General features: G+C 30.1%; 1 protein-coding gene across 1 annotated transcript in view; it reads right to left on the bottom strand.

The window, feature by feature from the left end:
* The window catches only part of LOC142321113 (RYamide receptor-like), a 227,312-nt gene that overhangs the window by 122,374 nt on the left and 84,601 nt on the right, over nt 1–20,337 (bottom strand). The window lies entirely within an intron of this gene.

The following is a 20,337-nucleotide window of genomic DNA, read 5'->3' as shown; positions in this document are numbered from 1 at the left end:
ATATAGGCCTATGTATGCATGTACATAACTCAGAAACGATTAGCCAAGGGATGTTGAAATTTTGGATTTAAAGCTGTTGCAACATCTAGTTGTGCACCTTCCCTTTGATTGCAATCGACTAAACTGAAAATGTCCAAAAAGCCCAAAATCCAAAAACTTGGATTTCGGACTTTTTCTTAACTGCAGTAATAAGCCCTCATTGAGAAATTTTCAACAATTCATCATAAGTGGTACTAATTTTCATTGGTTCCAGAGTTATAGCAAAATAAAATTTTAATTACTGAAATATTTGGATCTTTGGGGAAGGCACATCGGTTCGAATTCTTTCTTTCATCACTTCTTCTTTTTTTAAATTTTTTTTTTCTATTTTTAATTTAAATACATTTATTTATTAATAATTATTAACGTTTCAGTGCAAAACTTGTTTTACGATAAATAATAAATCAATAACAAAAAGAAATAAAATATATATATATATATATATATATATATATATATATATATATATACTAATATTATAAAGAGGAAAGATTTGTTTGTTTGTATTGAATAGGCTCCGAAACTACTGGACCGATTTGAAAAATTATTTTTCCATTAGAAGCCGACATTATCCCTGATGAACATAGGCTACTTTTAACCGCGTTATTTAAGCAACATATTTTAATTTTTCTATCTTTGTAATTCACTAAACTGTCCGTCGTCGTCGTGTCTCTCTTGACGCTCGCGTCCCCACCACCGCCTGCCGCTGCTTCCTCGCCTAACCCACACCGCGCTCGGCTAGCTAGGCAGCAGCATGTGACCTAAGCGTCACTGCGGTGAGGGAGGGGAGTCAATGTCACAAAATAAAGTGCCGCGCGGTTCATTCGCGCGGTCGCGGTCGGCTTCCTACGCAGCGGTTGTGTGCGATATCGAATATTTTTCCTTGAAAATATTTTGAATTTTTTATAATTTTTTAATCACCACTTCATATACAGGCTAATTCCTGTTCAACATGTAAGCAAATAATATAGTATTAGTTGATGGACTATTTAGATTTTTTATCATTTCAAAATGCCCAAAAGATTAAGATCTCAACTTTCTAGAAATAGTTTACAGGCTAGGGCAATAAAAATACGTCGTGATAGAGAATCTCCATCAGAAACTGAAAATTAATGAATTTAATCAATATTAAAAATACCTAATTGAAATAGTAACAAAAAAGATTTTAATATCCTAGCTTTTATTTAGGTATCTCTTTTTTAGTAACCTCCTATGCAAAATAAGAGTGTATATGTGGTGTATATATGTATATGTATCTAAATAAAAAATGTGAAAATAAACATAAATCAACAAAAAAAAAAACATAAAAATACGTAAAACAACAAAAAAAATTAAAAAAACACTTAAAGAATAAAAATAGGTGTATAGAATAGTAGCTGGATACAAATAATAAAATAATCATCAAATTTATTATCCAAACCTTCTATTATACTCTTTTTTAGTAACCTCCAGTGCAAAAAGAAGTGTGTATGTATTATGTAAATAATTTTAAAAAAACCAAATAAAACATAAAAAAAAAAAAAAATACAAAATATACTGAGAGAATGAAAATAGGTGTAGTATATAATAGTAGCCATAGGTACGAGCACGAGGAGTCCAAGGGGCAGAGCCCTCTGGCTATAAGGGAAGGGAAGGGAGAGCGAAACGAGCCATGACCGGCTAAATATCTCCTGACCGCGACGGGATACCCAAGTAACCATATAGCGCGGGCGAAGGCACAACGGGGATGCTAGTATATATATATATATATATATGAGAAACTTACAGAAGATTTTAACGAAATAAAATTTTATGTACTTTTCATTAAAAAAAAAAAGTTAGAACGAAGTAGAAAGGAATGGAAAGTAGCATAAAATCAGAGAAATGACTTATGACAAAAAGAAAAATACACAGAAAATTGGTTAATTATTTAAGTTCTCTGCTAATCTTTTGTTTAAAGGAAAAAAATTTAGAGAATAATTATTAAAATTTCAATAGCCTACAAAAATGTTTTTCAGAATCTTGTGGTAACATTTATCGAAAGGTTGATGAAAAAAATAATATAAAGTATTTATTCAAATATTGTGCATGAAAATGTACGAAAAAATGTAATTAACATCAAATTCCCAGGTTTCAAAGCATTAGAATAAATAATTAAAGGAAAATTCATTAAGGTCACAAGGCTAATGAAAAATAAAGTGAAACGAGTTATATTAAACCGAGTTTATGTAAGTTTCTTGAAATATACTCTTCATCCAAAATTAAATATTCAACATTTGTGTGAAAAATATCGGAACACTGCATAAAATATACAATGAGTATAGACTAGCTTCATAAATAATGAATGCAGATATGTGGATACAGAGCGGAAAAGCTGAACTTTACATTGACTGTAGAGGAGCCACGTGTAAAATCCATTTATTCGATTAGTAGAAAATTTCATTCTTTTGTTTACCTGTTGTAGAGGTAAAATACGGTTGGGAGATATTCCTGTAAGGTTTTACAGTAAAACCTTTAATTGGCTTAAATAAGCTTTTAGTTTTCCCTAAAAAAAAATTCTCTGTTAATAAACATACAGAATATATTTTGATATCTCTATCAGAGTCATTATAATTTCCAGAATCTTTTCTAGTGACACAGATAATGGAAAAGGAACAAATTTACTAAATATACAATTTTTTATGCATGTTACGTGCAATGACAATCGTTTTTCTAGTCTGACTTTGTAATCAATTGGAAACTGGAAGGCAAATTAAATTTCGGAATTCAGATATATATTTATAAATATCGCAATCCTTAAATAATTTTTCAGCAGTTAAACATAGAAAAACATCCTTATCTCAAAATTTTCTACTTTTCGGTATGATTCCACCCACACAACAAACCATGTACCGAGTGAAACTCAAGATTTTTAAAAGGAAAGGTTAAATTTGTGACACTTTACTTTTAAAGGCCATTAGAAATAATAAATTAGATTCTAATAACATCGGGTCACGACAACTCCTTATGTAATGTTTTTTTTTCTTTACAACTTTCTACAACTTTTAGAAACAACTTTTAAAAAGTGGTTTACAGAATCTTTTAAATAAAGACTCAAGAGTAAAACATTAAAAAAAAAAAATTAGCAAATGCAGTTACTCAAAACGTATCATTTTTTCAGTATAAGACATACTACTTGGATTGTACAGCAGGCCACTTTGAAACTATGCATAAAAAATATTAGTTGGCCACCATATTGGATAAGGTGTTGTATCCTGAAAGTTTTAGTTAATTTTTTTTTTATTAATTCCCTTTAAAATGTCGCAACCATGCCCTTTCAATTTAAAATATTTCAATCGTTCCCGCATTCCTCTACGCTTGGGATTTGGTGGTTTCATACCTAAAAATTGATTTTTTCTAGGTAGCATCATTTGTTAAAATTAGTTTTTCTTCTACATTTAACTGTTGAAAATTTACTTAAAGATTGTCATATTTTGTTAACACCCGGTACATACAAGTATATTACGGTCATATTAGTATTTTCCGGTAATCTACATATATTTCACTTTAATATATATGTCACCTTTAAAGTGATGTAAATGTATAAATCGACACCGCATAACCAATAATTAACATCAGAATAAAATAAGCAACTCATGCCAAGCTAACTAGAAAAAATGAGTAGGAAAATGGTCTTGTATATTGTTGAAAATAATTTTCAGCACAAAAGAATACTAAACTGATCAAAATTCAGATCATTATCAGCTGTCTTTAAAACTGATCGCATGAAGCTGGTTGCGTAATAAAGATCATTACAAAAAATACTGAATTCTGGCGCAAATAGGCCGACAAATGTTTTAACAAATATTACAAGTGAGAAATATAAAAATTTATATGGCAATCCAATCCAAATTTTTCGTAAAATATGAAAGAGAATAAATTATTAATACATATATATTAGTAGAGACGGTTGAGCTAGGTGTAAGTAAGACTTCATAAAAAAATTAAATATAGCTGATTCATTACTAGGGCAAATAGATAGGAGTTCAATCCTCTGTTAACGGAATTAAAATGGACCAAAGATTAAACGGATGAAGAATTTGATCTTTATTCAATGAATTTACTTCTTAAAACAGGAGGCGAGCTGTTGAATATAAATTGTCAGACGCACTGATGATAGAATGTTCACGTATAGATTGTGTAATGTGACCCTAATAGATTATATGTACCAGTTTATCACCGTTCGTCCAAAATTGAGAAATTTTGGGTGAAATATCGAGGGAAGAAAATTATAAGAACAAAGAGAAAGGTCAGTTTTATTAAATTTTATGTGACTACAGACCATAAGTTTTATTGAAAATGCATTAAAATGTAGCAAGCCCCATACAAAATAGTTTTAGATTTGTTTTTATTTAAAAAAAATATTAATATCGTATTACTCTATTAAGGTGATATTTATTCTACTTAATAAGTTTTATATATGCCTCAAATAATGCCTCAAATCTTTTGAAAATCTTGTCTCCAACCACCAATCTGAGATTCACGCGGATTACAAATTATTTTTTCTTTATTTTTTCGAATCAAACAAAAAACGGGTCGTATAATTTTGTAAACTTTATGAATAATTATTTAATTTTTTATCTATCTAATCTCGTAGAAATCAAATCTGATTAATGCTGCTTGTATCTTAACTTCTTTATACGTGTAATCATCGTAATAAAGAATTTAACACGCAGTTTAAATCAAAAAATCCGTTAATAATCACTTTCCGTCGAATGCAATACAATATTTATACTAATAAAATATTAAAAATAAATCTTTTATTTCTGATTGGTACATAATAATAATATATTATATAGATCACATATAATGATCCGTAAATTATCTGTATATGGGAATGGATAGGTACAAAAAAAACAACTGCCTCATCACCTGCCTGGATAGATCAAGGAAAATCGTGGTAAAATCAAGATCAGAGAAGTATTATAAAATACACTAGTAATTATTAAATTAAAAAGAACAGAGTGTTCAGAGAATTATTAATTTAAAAAAAAAAATAAGCACATGAAATAACGTTAAGGTGGATGCATAAACATACTAAATTTTAAAAAATTCATAATCTAGAAGGCGCTAATTGAGCACATATTTATGTATACATTAAATAAAGCTGTAAAAAATTTAAATTGTTTGTTCTTGGTAAAATATAATTTTTAACGTGTTTAATAAACTGTGAGAAGATTATTTTTAAATAGTTCGGTAATTTATTAAACAAGACAACGGAAAAATAATGAGGTCCTTTCTCGTAAGCCGAGTATTGTGTTCGAGTTATACGTAAAAAAATTCTATTATCTGGTAAGAAGTGGTTATTGCTATTTTTATTTATTTATTCTTTTAAGAATAAGTGACAATTCTTTTTAAAAACATTGTACAAAAAAATGTCTAAATAAGTCTACAAATTTATGAGCACCAGCAGACAGTGATCTATCTAATCGGCCAATTTTGTATTTTTAAAGCTCGATCTGACTTTTAGAAGTAGCATCAAAAAATTTATTTTATATTTCAGGTGGAAATATATCCCTCCCTGTATATTATGTGGATGTCTATATTGGTGGGTGAAAACATATAAGTAAAAATTTAGTGTCCTTATATAAAAACAATAAAATTTGTTAGGGATTTTTAAACTGTAAAGTAATTCATTAATAATTCTTGACTTTCGATTGAACGTCATAAATTTTCTCTTTTGCTGAGCATTTTTCTTCTTTTCTTAAAAGATTTTTCCTTTCTTTATATCGGTAAGCAACTCAATCCTTGATCTTTTTCTTCCCCACCATCTTCAACTTTTCCCTAATCCATAATCGTTCACTGAAGACTATTTCTACATACGATTGTATGTAGAAATACAATCCCCCCCCCCATCAATCAAGTTATTTTCCTCCCCTTTAACTTAATTTTTTCTAATTATAACTCTTAATATTTTGCTTAAATGATTTCACAAATTTTAACATTTCTTTTTTATCATTTTATAATTCAATTAATTATGAAATAATTTAGTTTAAAATTTTAAGATAGTTTCATTAATTTTAAGAATTGATTATAATTAACTTTAAACATTTTGATGTAAACACGAAAAAAATTCTTATAGGTAAATCATTTTTTAATTTACTTTCTCTCTAAAAAAATATTCTATTAAAAACAGAATAAATAAAATAATAAAATAAGATTTACAATAGTATCCTTATTAAAAGATTTTTATAATATTCACTCTTTCTTCTACTTAGAGAGAAAATCGATATCAGAAATTTTACCATATCGTAATTCTAAAATTATCAATCTTGTATTCAAAAAATTAATTAAAATATAACTGAAATGTCGGCAATTTAATAGATTTATTTTCTAATAAATTATAAAATAGGGTAAAACAATATTAAAAAGAAAACTGAAAATTAAACATCCAAGAATTATAAATAACAGGAATTATTTATCAGAATAAAAAATTGAAAAAATTACTCTCTAGTAATCAAAAGGATAATTTAAAAACTGAAAGAATTAAATGGTTTCTTTGTAAAGACTACAAAAAACATCAGCATTATTAAAGGGAAGAGAGTGTAAATTTCGATTTAGCAAGAAACCTTTTATTAAAAATAGATTATCTTGCTCTGTAATCGAACTGCTGCTTTGTTGTTTAAAATTACCCTTCATAATATATTTTATTGAATAATAGTTCATATACACACACCCGCACACACACACACACACACACACACACACACAAACGCCAGCGCATTCTTGTATACATAATATAATTAAACAATAAATAATTGACAAAAATTTAAGATTAGAAAAAAAAGGAAATAAAAGATAGTAAAGAGATCGTATAATTAAAAAAAATGTTCATGTCTGATTACCGAAAGCTTTCTTTCGACAGACAATTACTTAGGAGGAAACTTAAATAGAACATTAAAGTATGTTAGTATGCTAGTAAAGAATTATGTAAAAGATTATTGTACTCTTTGCGTAAAATTTTGAGAAAAAGACTCATGGTGACCGTCTCTCCACACCTCTCTGTCCAGTTGCAAATAAAGATTAAACGGTATCAATGTCCCATACTCAGAAGTCATCGAATAAAATGTCATAAAAATTAATTTAGACAAAAGGCATCAAGAAAAAACACAATAACTTTCGAAAAAAAGCAAAAATGAAGAAAGAAAGAATAGCATTAGGCTTATTATTCACAACCGCTGAATAAAACCACATAAATACATAACCAAAGTGACTTGCTAATAGCTATGTATAAGCAATGAAATATCCTAATCAGTAACTAGTACGTGATTTTCAGTCCAAAAAGAACAAAAAAGGGATTTTTGCCCTCACTCCTTAATAGGGATTCGAATAAAAATAAACACAATCAGAATACATCTTGGCTATCTAAGGGTTTGAAATAATGTGAAAAAATTTACCTCGACAGTTATTTTTTAAGAGGAAAATTACTAAAAAGCTAATAAATTTCAGTTTGTTTGTATTATTTTTGTTGTTGGGTCTAATGTTAAAAATAGCCCTGCTATCACTTTCAGATTATTTTTTTCTTTATTTATTTTTCTGTTGTGAAGAACAGATTAGTTATGGTCATTAAATTTAATAACTGTTAGTCATATTTTCTAGTAATTTTATTAGGTAATTCCTTCTTATAAAATACCGTTGCTCCCTGTAAAAGAATATTAATCGATATTTGTGGATCCATGTAAAGAGTAGCTATTTTTTAACGGAACTCCAAATTTTCTAAAGGATTATAATCCGGGATTTGTGGTTGCTAGTCCAAAATTCGCAAATCCTGATCATTGAACCCGCTGATTGCTGATTTTGCAGAGCTATCTTTCAGTACGAGAACCAACGGTGTGTAAGCCTCCTAATAGATAGTTGATTATGCATTAAATGATAGTAAAACAATTTTTTTCGCTAAATATTATATTTTATACATTATATAATAATGTAATATATTACGCATTATATATTATATATGAAATTCCGTTTTTTTATCATCAGAAAGCATATTAAGAGTATTTAATTTTGCGGAAAAGATTAGCTGCACTCTAACTAAACTTTTGAGATAAGGAATCCATGACTCCCTTGACCGATTGTAAACAATGTTATATGACATCAGTGCTCCGTATACAGAAATCTTGCCAAATTTTATACAAATCGGTCATTCCAGTTTGGTAATAGCATACAAAAAACAACTCAACATACATCCGGAATTTTTCATTTCTAAAATTAATTTTTTATTTAAAAGTGGTTGGTCATGAAATATCACACTTTAACAAAAATGGCGACCATTTAATGTTTTTAGTTCCTTATGAAGAAGAGGAAGTTGAAGAGGATGAAATGGGAGAAACAATACTGAGATCTGAATTTAAGAGAGCATTAAAGGATTTGAATGGCAGAAAGGCTCTTGGAATATAAAATGCCGAATAGCACAGGCGAAACGAGCCTTCAGTCAGAAATATAATTTGTTTAGATTAAAAATTAATTTAAATGTCAGGAAAAGATTCTTGAAAGTATACGTTTGGAGTGTCGCTTTATATGGAATTGAAACTTGGACGATCGGAGTATCTGAGAAGAAAACATTAGAAGCTTTTGAAATGTGGTGCTATAGGAGAATATTAAAAATCAGATGGGTGGATAAAGTGACAAATGAAGAGGTGTTGCGGCAGATGAAGGAAGAAGCATTTGGAAGAATATAGCTAATTTGGAAAAGAAGAGACCGACTTATAGGCCACATATTAAGGCATCCTGGAATAGTCGCTTTAATATTGGAGGGACAGGTAGAAGGAAAAAATTGTGTAGGCAGGCAACGCTTGGAATATGTAAAACAAATTGTTAGGGATGTAGGATGTAGGGGGTATACCGAAATGAAACGATTAACACTAGATAGGGAATCTTGGAGAGCTGCATCAAACTAGTCAAATGACTGAAGACAAAAAAAAACTTCCTTATACGAAGTAAAGGAAGTATTGTGATCGCGAAAAATTTCGGTTTTCAGTTTTTAATGGTAAAATCCAGTTTGACCATCCCTGAATCCATTTACTAGTTTCAACGCGACGTCTGTACGTACATACGTATACACGTACGTATGTGCGTACATAAGTATCTCGCATAACTCATAAATGATTAGCCGTAGGATGTTGAAATTTTGGATTTAGGTCTGTTGTAACATCTAGTTGTGCAACTCCCTTTTAGATTGCAATGGACTGAACCAAAAGTGTCCAAAAAATCCCAAAGTCAAAACAAATTTGGATTTTAAACTTTTTCATAACTGCATTAATAAGCGCCCTCATTGAGAGCTTTTCAACGATGTATCATAAGTGTTACTTAATTTCATTCCAGAGTTATAGCCAAATAAAAGTTTAATTAATGAAAATCTTGGATCTTATAAGGGGAAGGCACATCGGTTTGAATCAGACTTCATCTCTTTTTTTCTTTTTAACTTTTTTTTAATTAAAATATTATTTATTAATAATTATTAACCTGCGATTGTACAAAAATTTTACGATAAATAATAATTCAATATGAACAATAAAAAAAAATTATGAAAAAATATCAGAAGTTATTAATGAAATTAATTTTTTTTTACTTTTAATTTAGAAAAAATGTGTATATATAATTTAATAGGCGTACAAGGTCATGTGGTGTCCTCATAAGATTTTTTACAACTAGTTTAAAATCGTTTACAGTACCTGTTAGGCTGCTTAATGACAAAGAGGAACTGGTGACGTGAAAATACAAGCAATTTTATTTGCGTTTTCAGTTCATTATCTGTTTTGCTTGGATACAGATCATTATTCCACCGCTCCATCCATCGCATGCCTAAAATATACATTCAATTTGCAGTTGAATGTATATATTTTAAACTTGAAAGTGAGATACCTTGATTAACAAGGGAGTCGATCTTGAGTTGCTCTACGTCATGCTGTAAACAATTACCTAGTTATAATTTGCCTGCTTGATTTCCTGGTATTAGTACGAATTTATTTGTTGTGCCCGATGTAACTACGATGCTAAAGATAGAATATAACATCGAATTCACCATATTTGATGAAAACTGCTGTTAAATACGAGAATGTATGTCTATAAACAACTTTTTCATGTAATTTTCTAAATTTTGCAGAATAATAACGGTTTTGATTACAGTTCAGATACACAAAGTTGTATAGATATATGCTAGAACATCTTTGTAAACGTTACCGTAGTTTTTCCCTTTTCTAAACGTATTCAGCAACAGTATTCTCTGATGATATTGACACATCGAATGTAGTAACGTAACTACATAGGTAAGAATAATCAGAAGCTATAAATTGACAGCAATGTATTGATCCTCCTGCTAACTAGTCACTAGAGGACTAGCAATTTTTTGCAGAACAAATCCAGTTTGTGTTGAGTTTCTGTCACCAGGAGTTTTTATGTACGTAGCTTTTAATAAATGCTCAACAACGAAACATTAAGAATAATAGTAAAATCTAACAAAATATTCTACTTCAAAACGATTTGTTTTAACATAGTGTAAGAATACCCCAAATTAAGGTTTTTTAACGTTGTTCTAAATTCTATTAAATTTATTCTCTAACCTGATATTTATTTAGAAATGTACTTTTAAAATAACTTAAAGTGCGCTTAAGAATCGTATAATAAAGAAAAACTTTACCACTAAATTCACATTTTTTTACACAACAATTATCATTATCAACTGTAAATTAACGTTTTCTTCCTACTTAGAACGGACATTGTGGCTGTCTTAACTGTAAGTTTTCTATTCAGTTTTATTTTAAAAATACATATTTTTTTGTACTACTTCGAAAATGTGTTTTTGTATTTATTTATTACGTATTTTTACTAGGTCGCTTAAATATAAACCGGATTTTAATTTTTTTTAAATTTATTATTACGTTATAAAAATACCGTGTTTATTGCTCTTCTACATAATTTCCTGAAGTTCACACATGTTTTCCCAACGTGTGGGGAGCATGTGGATCCTTCTTCAAATGTAGTAACGACACAAATGCTCACAAGTTCCTTTACTTCGCTGCCGCTCTGAAATCTACATCCTCCCAGTCCCTTCTTCAATGGGCCGAGTAAAAAGAAATCGCACTGTAATAAATCCGGTTAGTATAGGGGATATTTTAAGGTTTCCCAGTTCGTCCAGTTTATCCCGAGTGCTAAAACTATGTTAGGCCTGGGATTGTAGTAAAGGAGAGCCACATCCTCGAATGGCTGACGCCTCATTTTTTTCGTGTAGGGAAAAACTTTCACTTTATCCAAGAACTAATACTAATATAAACATTAATTGAAAGTACGATGTTTTTCATACAAATGGTCGATGAGTAATACACTTTTTTTAGTCTCACAAGATGGTAGTGATGACTTCTCCAGCTGACGGATGCACTTTCACCTTTACAGGGCAAGACTCTCCACTCCATAGACGTTGATTTAGACTCGGGAATACAGTTTGGATCCATGTCTCATATGTGCGACTATTTAAAAAAAAAGTTATTTCACTCTCGTCAAAATCATTTCAAAAGCTTTTAGCAAATGTGCTGTCGGGTCTATTTCTGACTTTGGATCAAAATATTGGAATCCGCTTTAAACTAGACTTTGCAGAACTCAAGGTACTTTGTGATAATCTCACGGTAATTTGCATGACTGATACTCACTTTCAAAGCAATTTAATCGACCTTAACGTGCCGATTGTTTTCAAGGAGATCACGGATTAATTGAATATTGCCTTCCGTCATATTTTACTTGAACATCTATTTTGACTCTATTTTTCTACAGTGTCATGACATCCTTTAAATTTGCAGGCCCAGTCTTAGACTCGGGTACGTGATCACGATAAATCGCCGAAATTCACGCACCGTCTATTAAATTTTTGTGAGGGTTTATGTTCGTTCCTCTGTTAATGGAGCTGTGTGTAGAATGTTGAAGGCACTGACTACGCTACCAATAGCGGTCCAGATTGGAGGCTTAGTTAGTTAACGTCAGTTCTAAAGTTCAAATCCTAGTAAAGGGAGTTACGTTTATACGGATTTGAATACTATATCATGGATACCGGTGTTTTTTGTTGGTTGGGTTTCAATTAACCACACATCTCAGGAATGATCGACCTAAGACTATACAAGACTACATTTCATTTACATGCATACATGTCATCCTCTGATACATGTTCATCCTCTGAAGTAATATCTGACAATGATTCTGCAGGCTAAAGAGAAAAAGAAAGAACAGAAAGGAGATAAACCTCTTTGGAATGACTGGACATTTGTGGAAAGAAGATCCCGCTTTATTTCTTTATGTATTTGTTTACAATGCACCCGAGGTGGTTGCAGGTCAAAATTATCGCTGTTGCGATCAACAGTTTTCTTAGGTACGAGAGAAAGTCCTTTAATATTATATAGACTTAAATTAATTAAAAGTCAATTATTACAGTCTTAATTGTTGAAGTTTGTTTAATTGTGATTAGTCTTCTTCAGTGTTAGAGGTGCGGGATCACGCTTTCACGAACTCGGTTAAACAGTTTGGGGACTACAAAGTAAGAAGAAGAGCGAAGAAACCAACAACGAAGACAAAAACTGAGCTTAAATCACTGGTGGAAATGTCTACCAAGGTATTTGCATCGGTGGCATCCTGACAAAGGCTCAGCTGATGGCTGTGATATGTAATCAATGTTTGAGGATCAATAAGATGACCTTCTGTAAAGCCTACCAGGGCTAGTGACGGAGGAGGAAGAGGTGGTCTTCTGTTTTCTTGTTATCATAATAATATGTTGCCGTAGATCTGGAAAATTATTTTTCAAAAGGTTTAAGTGTGAAGCATCGAAAACATTCTCATTGAAAATAAATAAATGTCCCAATATTTTGTTGCCTGTAATACCGCACCAAACACTTATGTGAACCTGATTTAGTATTCGGTTTCGACAGTGCCGTGTGGATTTTTTTGACTTCATGTCAAAAAACTACCTTCAATGAACGTAGCTCTAAATAAATTACGTTTCTTCCCCAACGGGTCTCTGTTCTTCAGGTCAGTAGTTTTAAAAAAAAATACATTTCTATGTTTATTTTTATTTTATGGAGAATTTCAAATACAATTGAAAAATTCAATGACGTAATTTTACATTAGTGTGACAATTATACCGAATACATGTTATTTAATAAAAAGTATCTTTATTTTGAAAAGAAATCATATTTATACAATTTGTGAATATCTAATAATTAATATGTCCTTTAGTCTTAATCACTTCACGTGCAAGATTTGACATCGATTCAAGTGTACAACATATTTTTTCGATTTCTTCAAGAAACCACACCAATATTATAACTTTAATGAGGTCAATTTTTATGGTAAAATTCAGTTTTGAGAATTGTTTTTAATTATTGCCCGAAGATTTTCAATTGGGTTTAAGTCTGTGGAGTTGACTAGCCACAGTAGAACTTTAATGTTTCGTTCTTCAAAAGATTTTTCAACTTTTTTGGCAGTAAGGCATGCCAAATCTTGTTGAAACGCTCCGTTGCCTTATGGAAATTTTTTTTTAAGTTATACCACAATCTTTCCTTCAAAATCTTGACATATCCATCACAAGTAATGAACATGGACCTTGAAATGTGAAATATCCCCAAAACATTTTTTTCTGGGGATGTTTAAATGATTTTTGATATGAGCCGGTGTTTTATTTTAATCTGATGCTTTTTTAACATATGTTAAAATGTTTAATGTACGCACCCTTTGTTTCTGTGCATAAAAATGTGACTCGTCGGAAATCATCAAATTAAATTTGGCTCGCAAGAACCTTTCTTTGCACATTACTGGTGTTAAAAACTGCTTTTTAGTTGGTCGGCGAGCTTTCCGTCCAGCTGTAAGAAGTCGGCTTCTAACAGTTGTCAGGTGTAAATCTCTTCCCTTCTCTAATTTTTTATTTAAGTCCAGAACAGATAATTATAGATAAAGTTCACTTTTTCTCACTTATAACCGATCCTGTGATGGAGTGGTTTTTCTTTTACGGCCACGTTTGCCTTTCCTTTGAGGTGAAAAGGAACTAGTTTCTTTAAATTGTTTTAAAATAGCAATCACTGGCCCTAGTCCAACACTACACTAAGAAGCTATTTTTCATTGCGTCATACTGATATTCTCAGAAAGAGAAAAAATTTTGGAACTCTATCTTGGATATATTCAAGACAAGCAGAAAAAAAATGATTTTGTAATAATAAATGAAATAAACTTTCATTATACACTATTTATAACATGAAAATTGTTAAATAACCAAAGAACAATACCATTGTATCAAGGTCAAACTTTGTAGCCACAAAATAAAACAAAAATTTCGTGTGTTCGGATTAATTTGCACGCTACTGTATTCATACAATTTAAGTTATAGTCAGACAAAAAATTTTATTAAGATAGATTTTGTTATTTACATAGACATTTATAATTTAGATAAAAATAATTGTTGCAATAGTAATATTTATTTTTAAAATTTGCAATATTTTATTTATTATTTTTTAATATTTATTTGATAATAGTTAGATTATAAACTAATTTAAATTTATTGAGCTGGTCATATCGAAGTAGTTTATCAATAATGAGCTATGATAAAGATATCTTGATTTTAGAAGATAGCCGCTGCCCGGGGTCGGCTTTGAAATACTCCTTAGGGTAAACTTATTTATCTTGTTTCGTGATGGCTGTGAAGATAGATTTTCTCGTTTTCGCTACATATATATATATATATATATATATACTATCTACTATCCCTTTTCTCTTACCCTACATCCTTTTCTTCCCCCGTGGCGTTCTCTGAGCTCGGCTAAATGCCAGAGAAAGCGTTCTAAATCTGTTAAGATTTGAATTCGATTTATTTAGTGTTCAACTTGTTATTAAAGTTTAAAAATAATGGAGGATAGCTATGAAAACTTTTAATAAGTCAAAAAATTACAATTTATCATAAATATAAATTAGAAATGAAGATATTACATTTAAAAATTATATAAATCAAAATATATTGTACAGTTTATATTTAAACAAAGTTAATATTTAAACGATAATAGTATTGTAATAAGATTCCAATGAACAAAAAAAGAAGTTTAAGATAGTTAAAATTAATAGATTATACTTAAAATTAATGTTTAAAAGTTTTTTTTTAAATAATCTTATTACTCATTTTATTATCTTTTTTTTGTTCTAAAGTGTTTTTTTACAAACAAAATGAAATATATTTATAAAATAAAATGCAAATCTTGCACAATAAATCAAATACAGCACCTATATTCATTTGAATTAGTCTCTTTCTTAAATCCTTTCAGAGATTATTAAACAGTTTTCTTGCAGAATAATGGACTCGCTTTTCATATAGACCACTTCTCTGTTTGAGATAAAAAATACCATATAATAATAAATAAGCATTAGTTTTGAAAGCCCAATTTCCATAAAAGCGGGTAGCAACAGATCCTATGATTACTTCCTCTTATAATTCAGATCATATTTTTTTGATTTTTTTCTTTTGTCACAAATCCACTTTTTTCTGTGAACAGAATGCTTTTAAAAAAATAGAAATAAGTATAAGAAACCCATATTTTGTTAGTAATTAAGATCATGTTATGTAAAGTGCTAATTGTTTTTCAACCATTAAAACACTGATAATTGGAGGTTCGTAGAAAAGTATATTTAATTTACGAAAACGTCTATTAAGGTTGTTAGTTAAATTTTAGTTATTTTATGTAAGGTCTAGAACAAATGTTTAAAAAATGTCAAGAAGTTTTTTATGGTATTATTTATTAATTTAGTAAAATTATATTTTATTCGTAACTGAAGATATTTATTTTACTTTTTAATAAATTGAAAATAAAGTTGTTAGTTTTAAATCAAATTTCAACCCTGTTATTATTACAAAATTATTATTTACAAAAATGTATACTGAGAAATCTTTAGAAAAACCGCCATAATATTAACAAGCGCGTTTATCAGGGTGAGTTGAAAAGTTTTACCTCCACTTAAACAGAAGCGGGTAAAACATATTTTAAAGAAAAAAAAAATGTAATACTTGGCATTGGTTATTTATTTTTCTAAACTGGAAAAATAATGATACATGAGGATAAGGATACAGTGCTCCATATACACGAATCTCAGTACAAAATTTCCTCATTTTTGGATTAAAGAGTCTTGAAACGTATATATTTGCAAAATCCTTGATACCTACAATTTTGGCCGATCGTTATAATTCCCCTTTATAGTTACGCTATTACTGCCACAATAGAGCTATAGCCGGGAATGTAAAAATATACTGAATGTTAAAAAAAAAGAAATATCTAACGTAAAAAAGAATATCGGCATTTAAAACTATTTAGTATCTCTATTAAGTTTAATTTACAGTATTGAATTACAAATAAAGTGAAAAAGTAACTGTTACATTTTTTTTCGTATAAGTGTTGCCATACTTTAACCAGCAGGTCTGGAATAAGGGAAAAATCCCAGAGAAAAATAATCACATACGTGCAGATCGTTAACCTTGAAGGCCACCGGAAATAAACTCTGCGATGGGGTCCATGAAGATCGAACCAACGCAACGTTTGGTGAAAAGTCATTCAAAATTCCATACAGAGTTATGCCAGTGAGGAGACGCACCATTTTGTTGCCAAACAAAATTCTCTTGTCCATCCTGCAGCTAAGGAAAAAGCCAAGTACTCAACATATTCAAATAAGTAACTCCGGTTACCCTTAATGAAGTGAAAAATGTATGGCCCTTAAACTTGCTATCGGGATATTGTACAGAAAAAAATTAATTTTGGTGAATCCGATCACATTGTAAGAGTTCATGGTGATTTTTTTACCGCCAGATATGGACATTCTGCACGTTAGTTTATTTCTCACTAACATGAAATGTTGACTCATCACTAAGCAAAATACAATCAAAAAAGTTGTCATCTTCATTTTTACTGCAACATTTTTATCGCAAAGTCGGCACTTACAGCGTAGTCGTAGGGTTCAAACCCTGTAATGATGTAAATGATATGGACTATATGTCAACATTCTGAAAGCATTCTTAAAGCATTCTACATTATCATCACCGGCAACGGCATTTCGCAGTTGACCACCCTAACAAATTTTTTCGGGCTACGCAGTATAAACACTGATACTTTCAACATTTTTTCAGTCAGCCTCAGTCGTCCCTTACTTTTTGCGTTACACAGACATCGTTTAACACTGATTTTTCCATCGATGAATGTTATTTGTAAGATCACAATTAAACTTTCTAAGAAATTTACGTTGAACTGTGACATTTTTATAACATTTACCAAATCGCAAAACACCAGAACGTTTTTTTTTAAGGAGTTGCCATCATTGCTAGAGGCGCTGTCAAGCGATAACATAAGAAATCAATTTACGACAGTGCACAAAACTAAAACTCTCCTTTCTGATCTTGAATTCTAGCCTTAAATCAACACTACACTTGATACAAGGGAATTTATAACATATTAAAACCTCGACATTCTTTTTTGTACACCCGCTACAATTATATGGTTTTAAAAAAATATCATTACTTTTGGGGTTTTGGGATTCAGTGGAGACAACTTTTGTAAGGTAGAATGGGGTTTCCTAATTCTCATACGAGATTTGGCTACTAAATAATGAGATTAATGCTGTAAAATATTTTTTGTTTTAAATATGTACATATTTGGTTATTATCCCCGTCAATTTATACCCTTCTTCTATCCCTAAAACGCTCCATGCGAATTTTTCATTGTTCGAAACAGTATTGGAAATCTTCTTCTGTGAGCTTTTCCATGACGCGTGCCGCTTTTTCTTTTACAGCTTCAACGGTCTGAAATCTTGTTCCTTTTAATAAAGTTTGACCTTGTGAACAGATAAAAGTCACATGGTGTCAGGTCAGGCGAATAAGATAGATGGTCTAACACTGGAATGTTATAATTGGCTAGAAACGTCTTGACAGACAATGCAGTGTGAGCGGGTGCGTTGTTCTGATGAAAAACCCATAACTTGTTCTTCCGCAACTCGTTTCGTTTTTGTTTTTTTTTTTACACGGAGTTGAGCAGGGATCTCAAGGTTGATTAATAGCTTGAGCTTCTGGAACCCAGTGTAGGTCCACAATCCCATGAATATCGAAAAAAACAATCATCATCGCTTGGAATTTTGATCATCTTCAACATTTTTTCGGTCATCTTGGAAACGCTTAAACCACTCAAAAACCCGCGCACGTGTGATAAAAATTCATTGTCATCTACTTTTTTTAACAAAAGATAATTTCAGTAACGGTTTTCCAAGTTTCAGATGAAATTTCACGACAATTCTTTGCTCTAATAAGACACTTTCTTCGGCAAAACCGAAAAACTGATGTTTTCCGATCGATGACCACGGCCAGAGTAATATGTCTGCAGAAACTGGAGTGGCAACAATCGAAAGAGAAGGCTTCACGTTACATAACTGTTGGTCGTACGAATTTAGCGCATGCGCAGTTCTTCTATAGCAGCATTAGTTTCGTTATTTAATACCTATACCTCGTATACGTTTATACTCGTACATCCAATGATTATAATACTTTTATTTCACAGGATAGTTTAAAGAGTAAGTTCTTCTACATACTCGTACATCAATAATAATATACTTTATTTTCCTTTTGGTTACTCCTTCTTTATCTAAATTTTCTCTAAACTTTCTTTAAATAATTGTAACTTTATAAGAAATCAGGGAGTATAGGCTATTAAAAAAAGACTAAATCTTGAGAAAATGTCTGATGTTACTAAACAATAGTTGAATTTTTAGCTGAGTATTTTAATAAAGATAATACTTAACAACTCGTTATCTTTCCTTTAAATGAAAATTTAAATTAAATTTTTTTTAGAATTTAATTAGTTAATTTCTTTTTTTTATGAAAGAGCAGGACATCAACATCTATAATCCTTATCCAAGTGGAAATTGGTCACGCATTAAGAAATCCATACCTGACCGGGATTCGAACCCGTGACCTCCGCACGAAATATCATGACGCTACCTACTCAGCACAGAGGTCGGCAGTTAATATTTTATTTTACTGAAAGTGTATTAAGAAAAAATAATAAATTACAACAATATTAATTTAATTGAATGATACAAAAAAATACGAAAATTCTGTACTTTTATGCTAGATTAAAACCTACTTCAGATTTCTCTTTAATTTTCTTATATTTTTCCCTTTCATTCCTTAATGGGTAGAGTTTTTATTTTTAAAAAATCAGGTTAAGTAAACTTCTACTACTCTTAAGAAAATCAATTCTACTTTTAGATGAGATTTATTGTTTCTCATTTTTTCTCTCTTTATTCGTTTTTCTCATGTTTAAAATTAATTTGTCATCGAAAAAAGGACAAAAACAACTGTGCAACTATTAGGGAAATTCGACGGTGATGTAAATTAATAATATTATAAATTTCTCCTATTAAAAAATGGATATTAAGCTTATAATTTAACTTATTTTCAGTTTAGAAAAGATTTTTTACTTTCTTTAAATTAACTTATTTAAATGTCTTCAATATAGATGTGTCAATTCAGTGTTTATTTTGCAGTTCTGAAGCCGATGAAAAATTATTAACTTAAATAATATTTATTTAAAGTTCATATAAAAATGCAAATATAATAAATACAATGAAATTTTCCTTCTTCTTTTAATATTATTAAAATTTCCAACAGTATAATATGTTCGATAAGTTGTTTGTATAACTTCAGAATGGGTGCATAAAATTTTACGAAAAGTGGTTCATATCAATTGCTCAAGTGAGCTTGCATATATTTGAACACAAAAACTTGAGAATAACGGATGTTGTTATGACCAAACTGTAAAAGAAAAATTGTTAGAAAATAATCAGATTAGTATAAAAGTATGTTGAAAAATTTTTTTAAACTCAAAAACTATATCATATACACAGGTGTTTCAAATTTATGCTGTAATTTTTAAGCGTTTTCTATCAAAAACTAATGTAAAACGTTCATATTAACATATGGTGGTCGTTTGGAAAGTTCTCGGATTAAAAAAAATACAATAGTTTTCAGAAATTTTTGTTTTGTTATTTTCAACGTAGTCATCTTGCAATTCGATACGTTTATACCAACGATTTTCTTTATCCAATCTTTATCTTTATCCAGCGAGCCATTTCTTCAGACGTGAAAAGAATAAGTAATCGCTGAAGCCAAATTCGATTAATACGGCACAAGTGAAAACACTACAAATCACAAGTCACGGAGTTTTCAATAAAAAAGACGTGTGTTCAGACACGTTATCATAATGAAAGAGCTTTTTTTTGACCAGATGTGAT

Source organism: Lycorma delicatula, chromosome 3 (assembly GCF_047948215.1).
Source record: "Lycorma delicatula isolate Av1 chromosome 3, ASM4794821v1, whole genome shotgun sequence".
In the NCBI taxonomy this organism is placed as follows: domain Eukaryota; kingdom Metazoa; phylum Arthropoda; class Insecta; order Hemiptera; family Fulgoridae; genus Lycorma; species Lycorma delicatula.
This window is presented reverse-complemented; position numbering and strand designations above follow the sequence as displayed.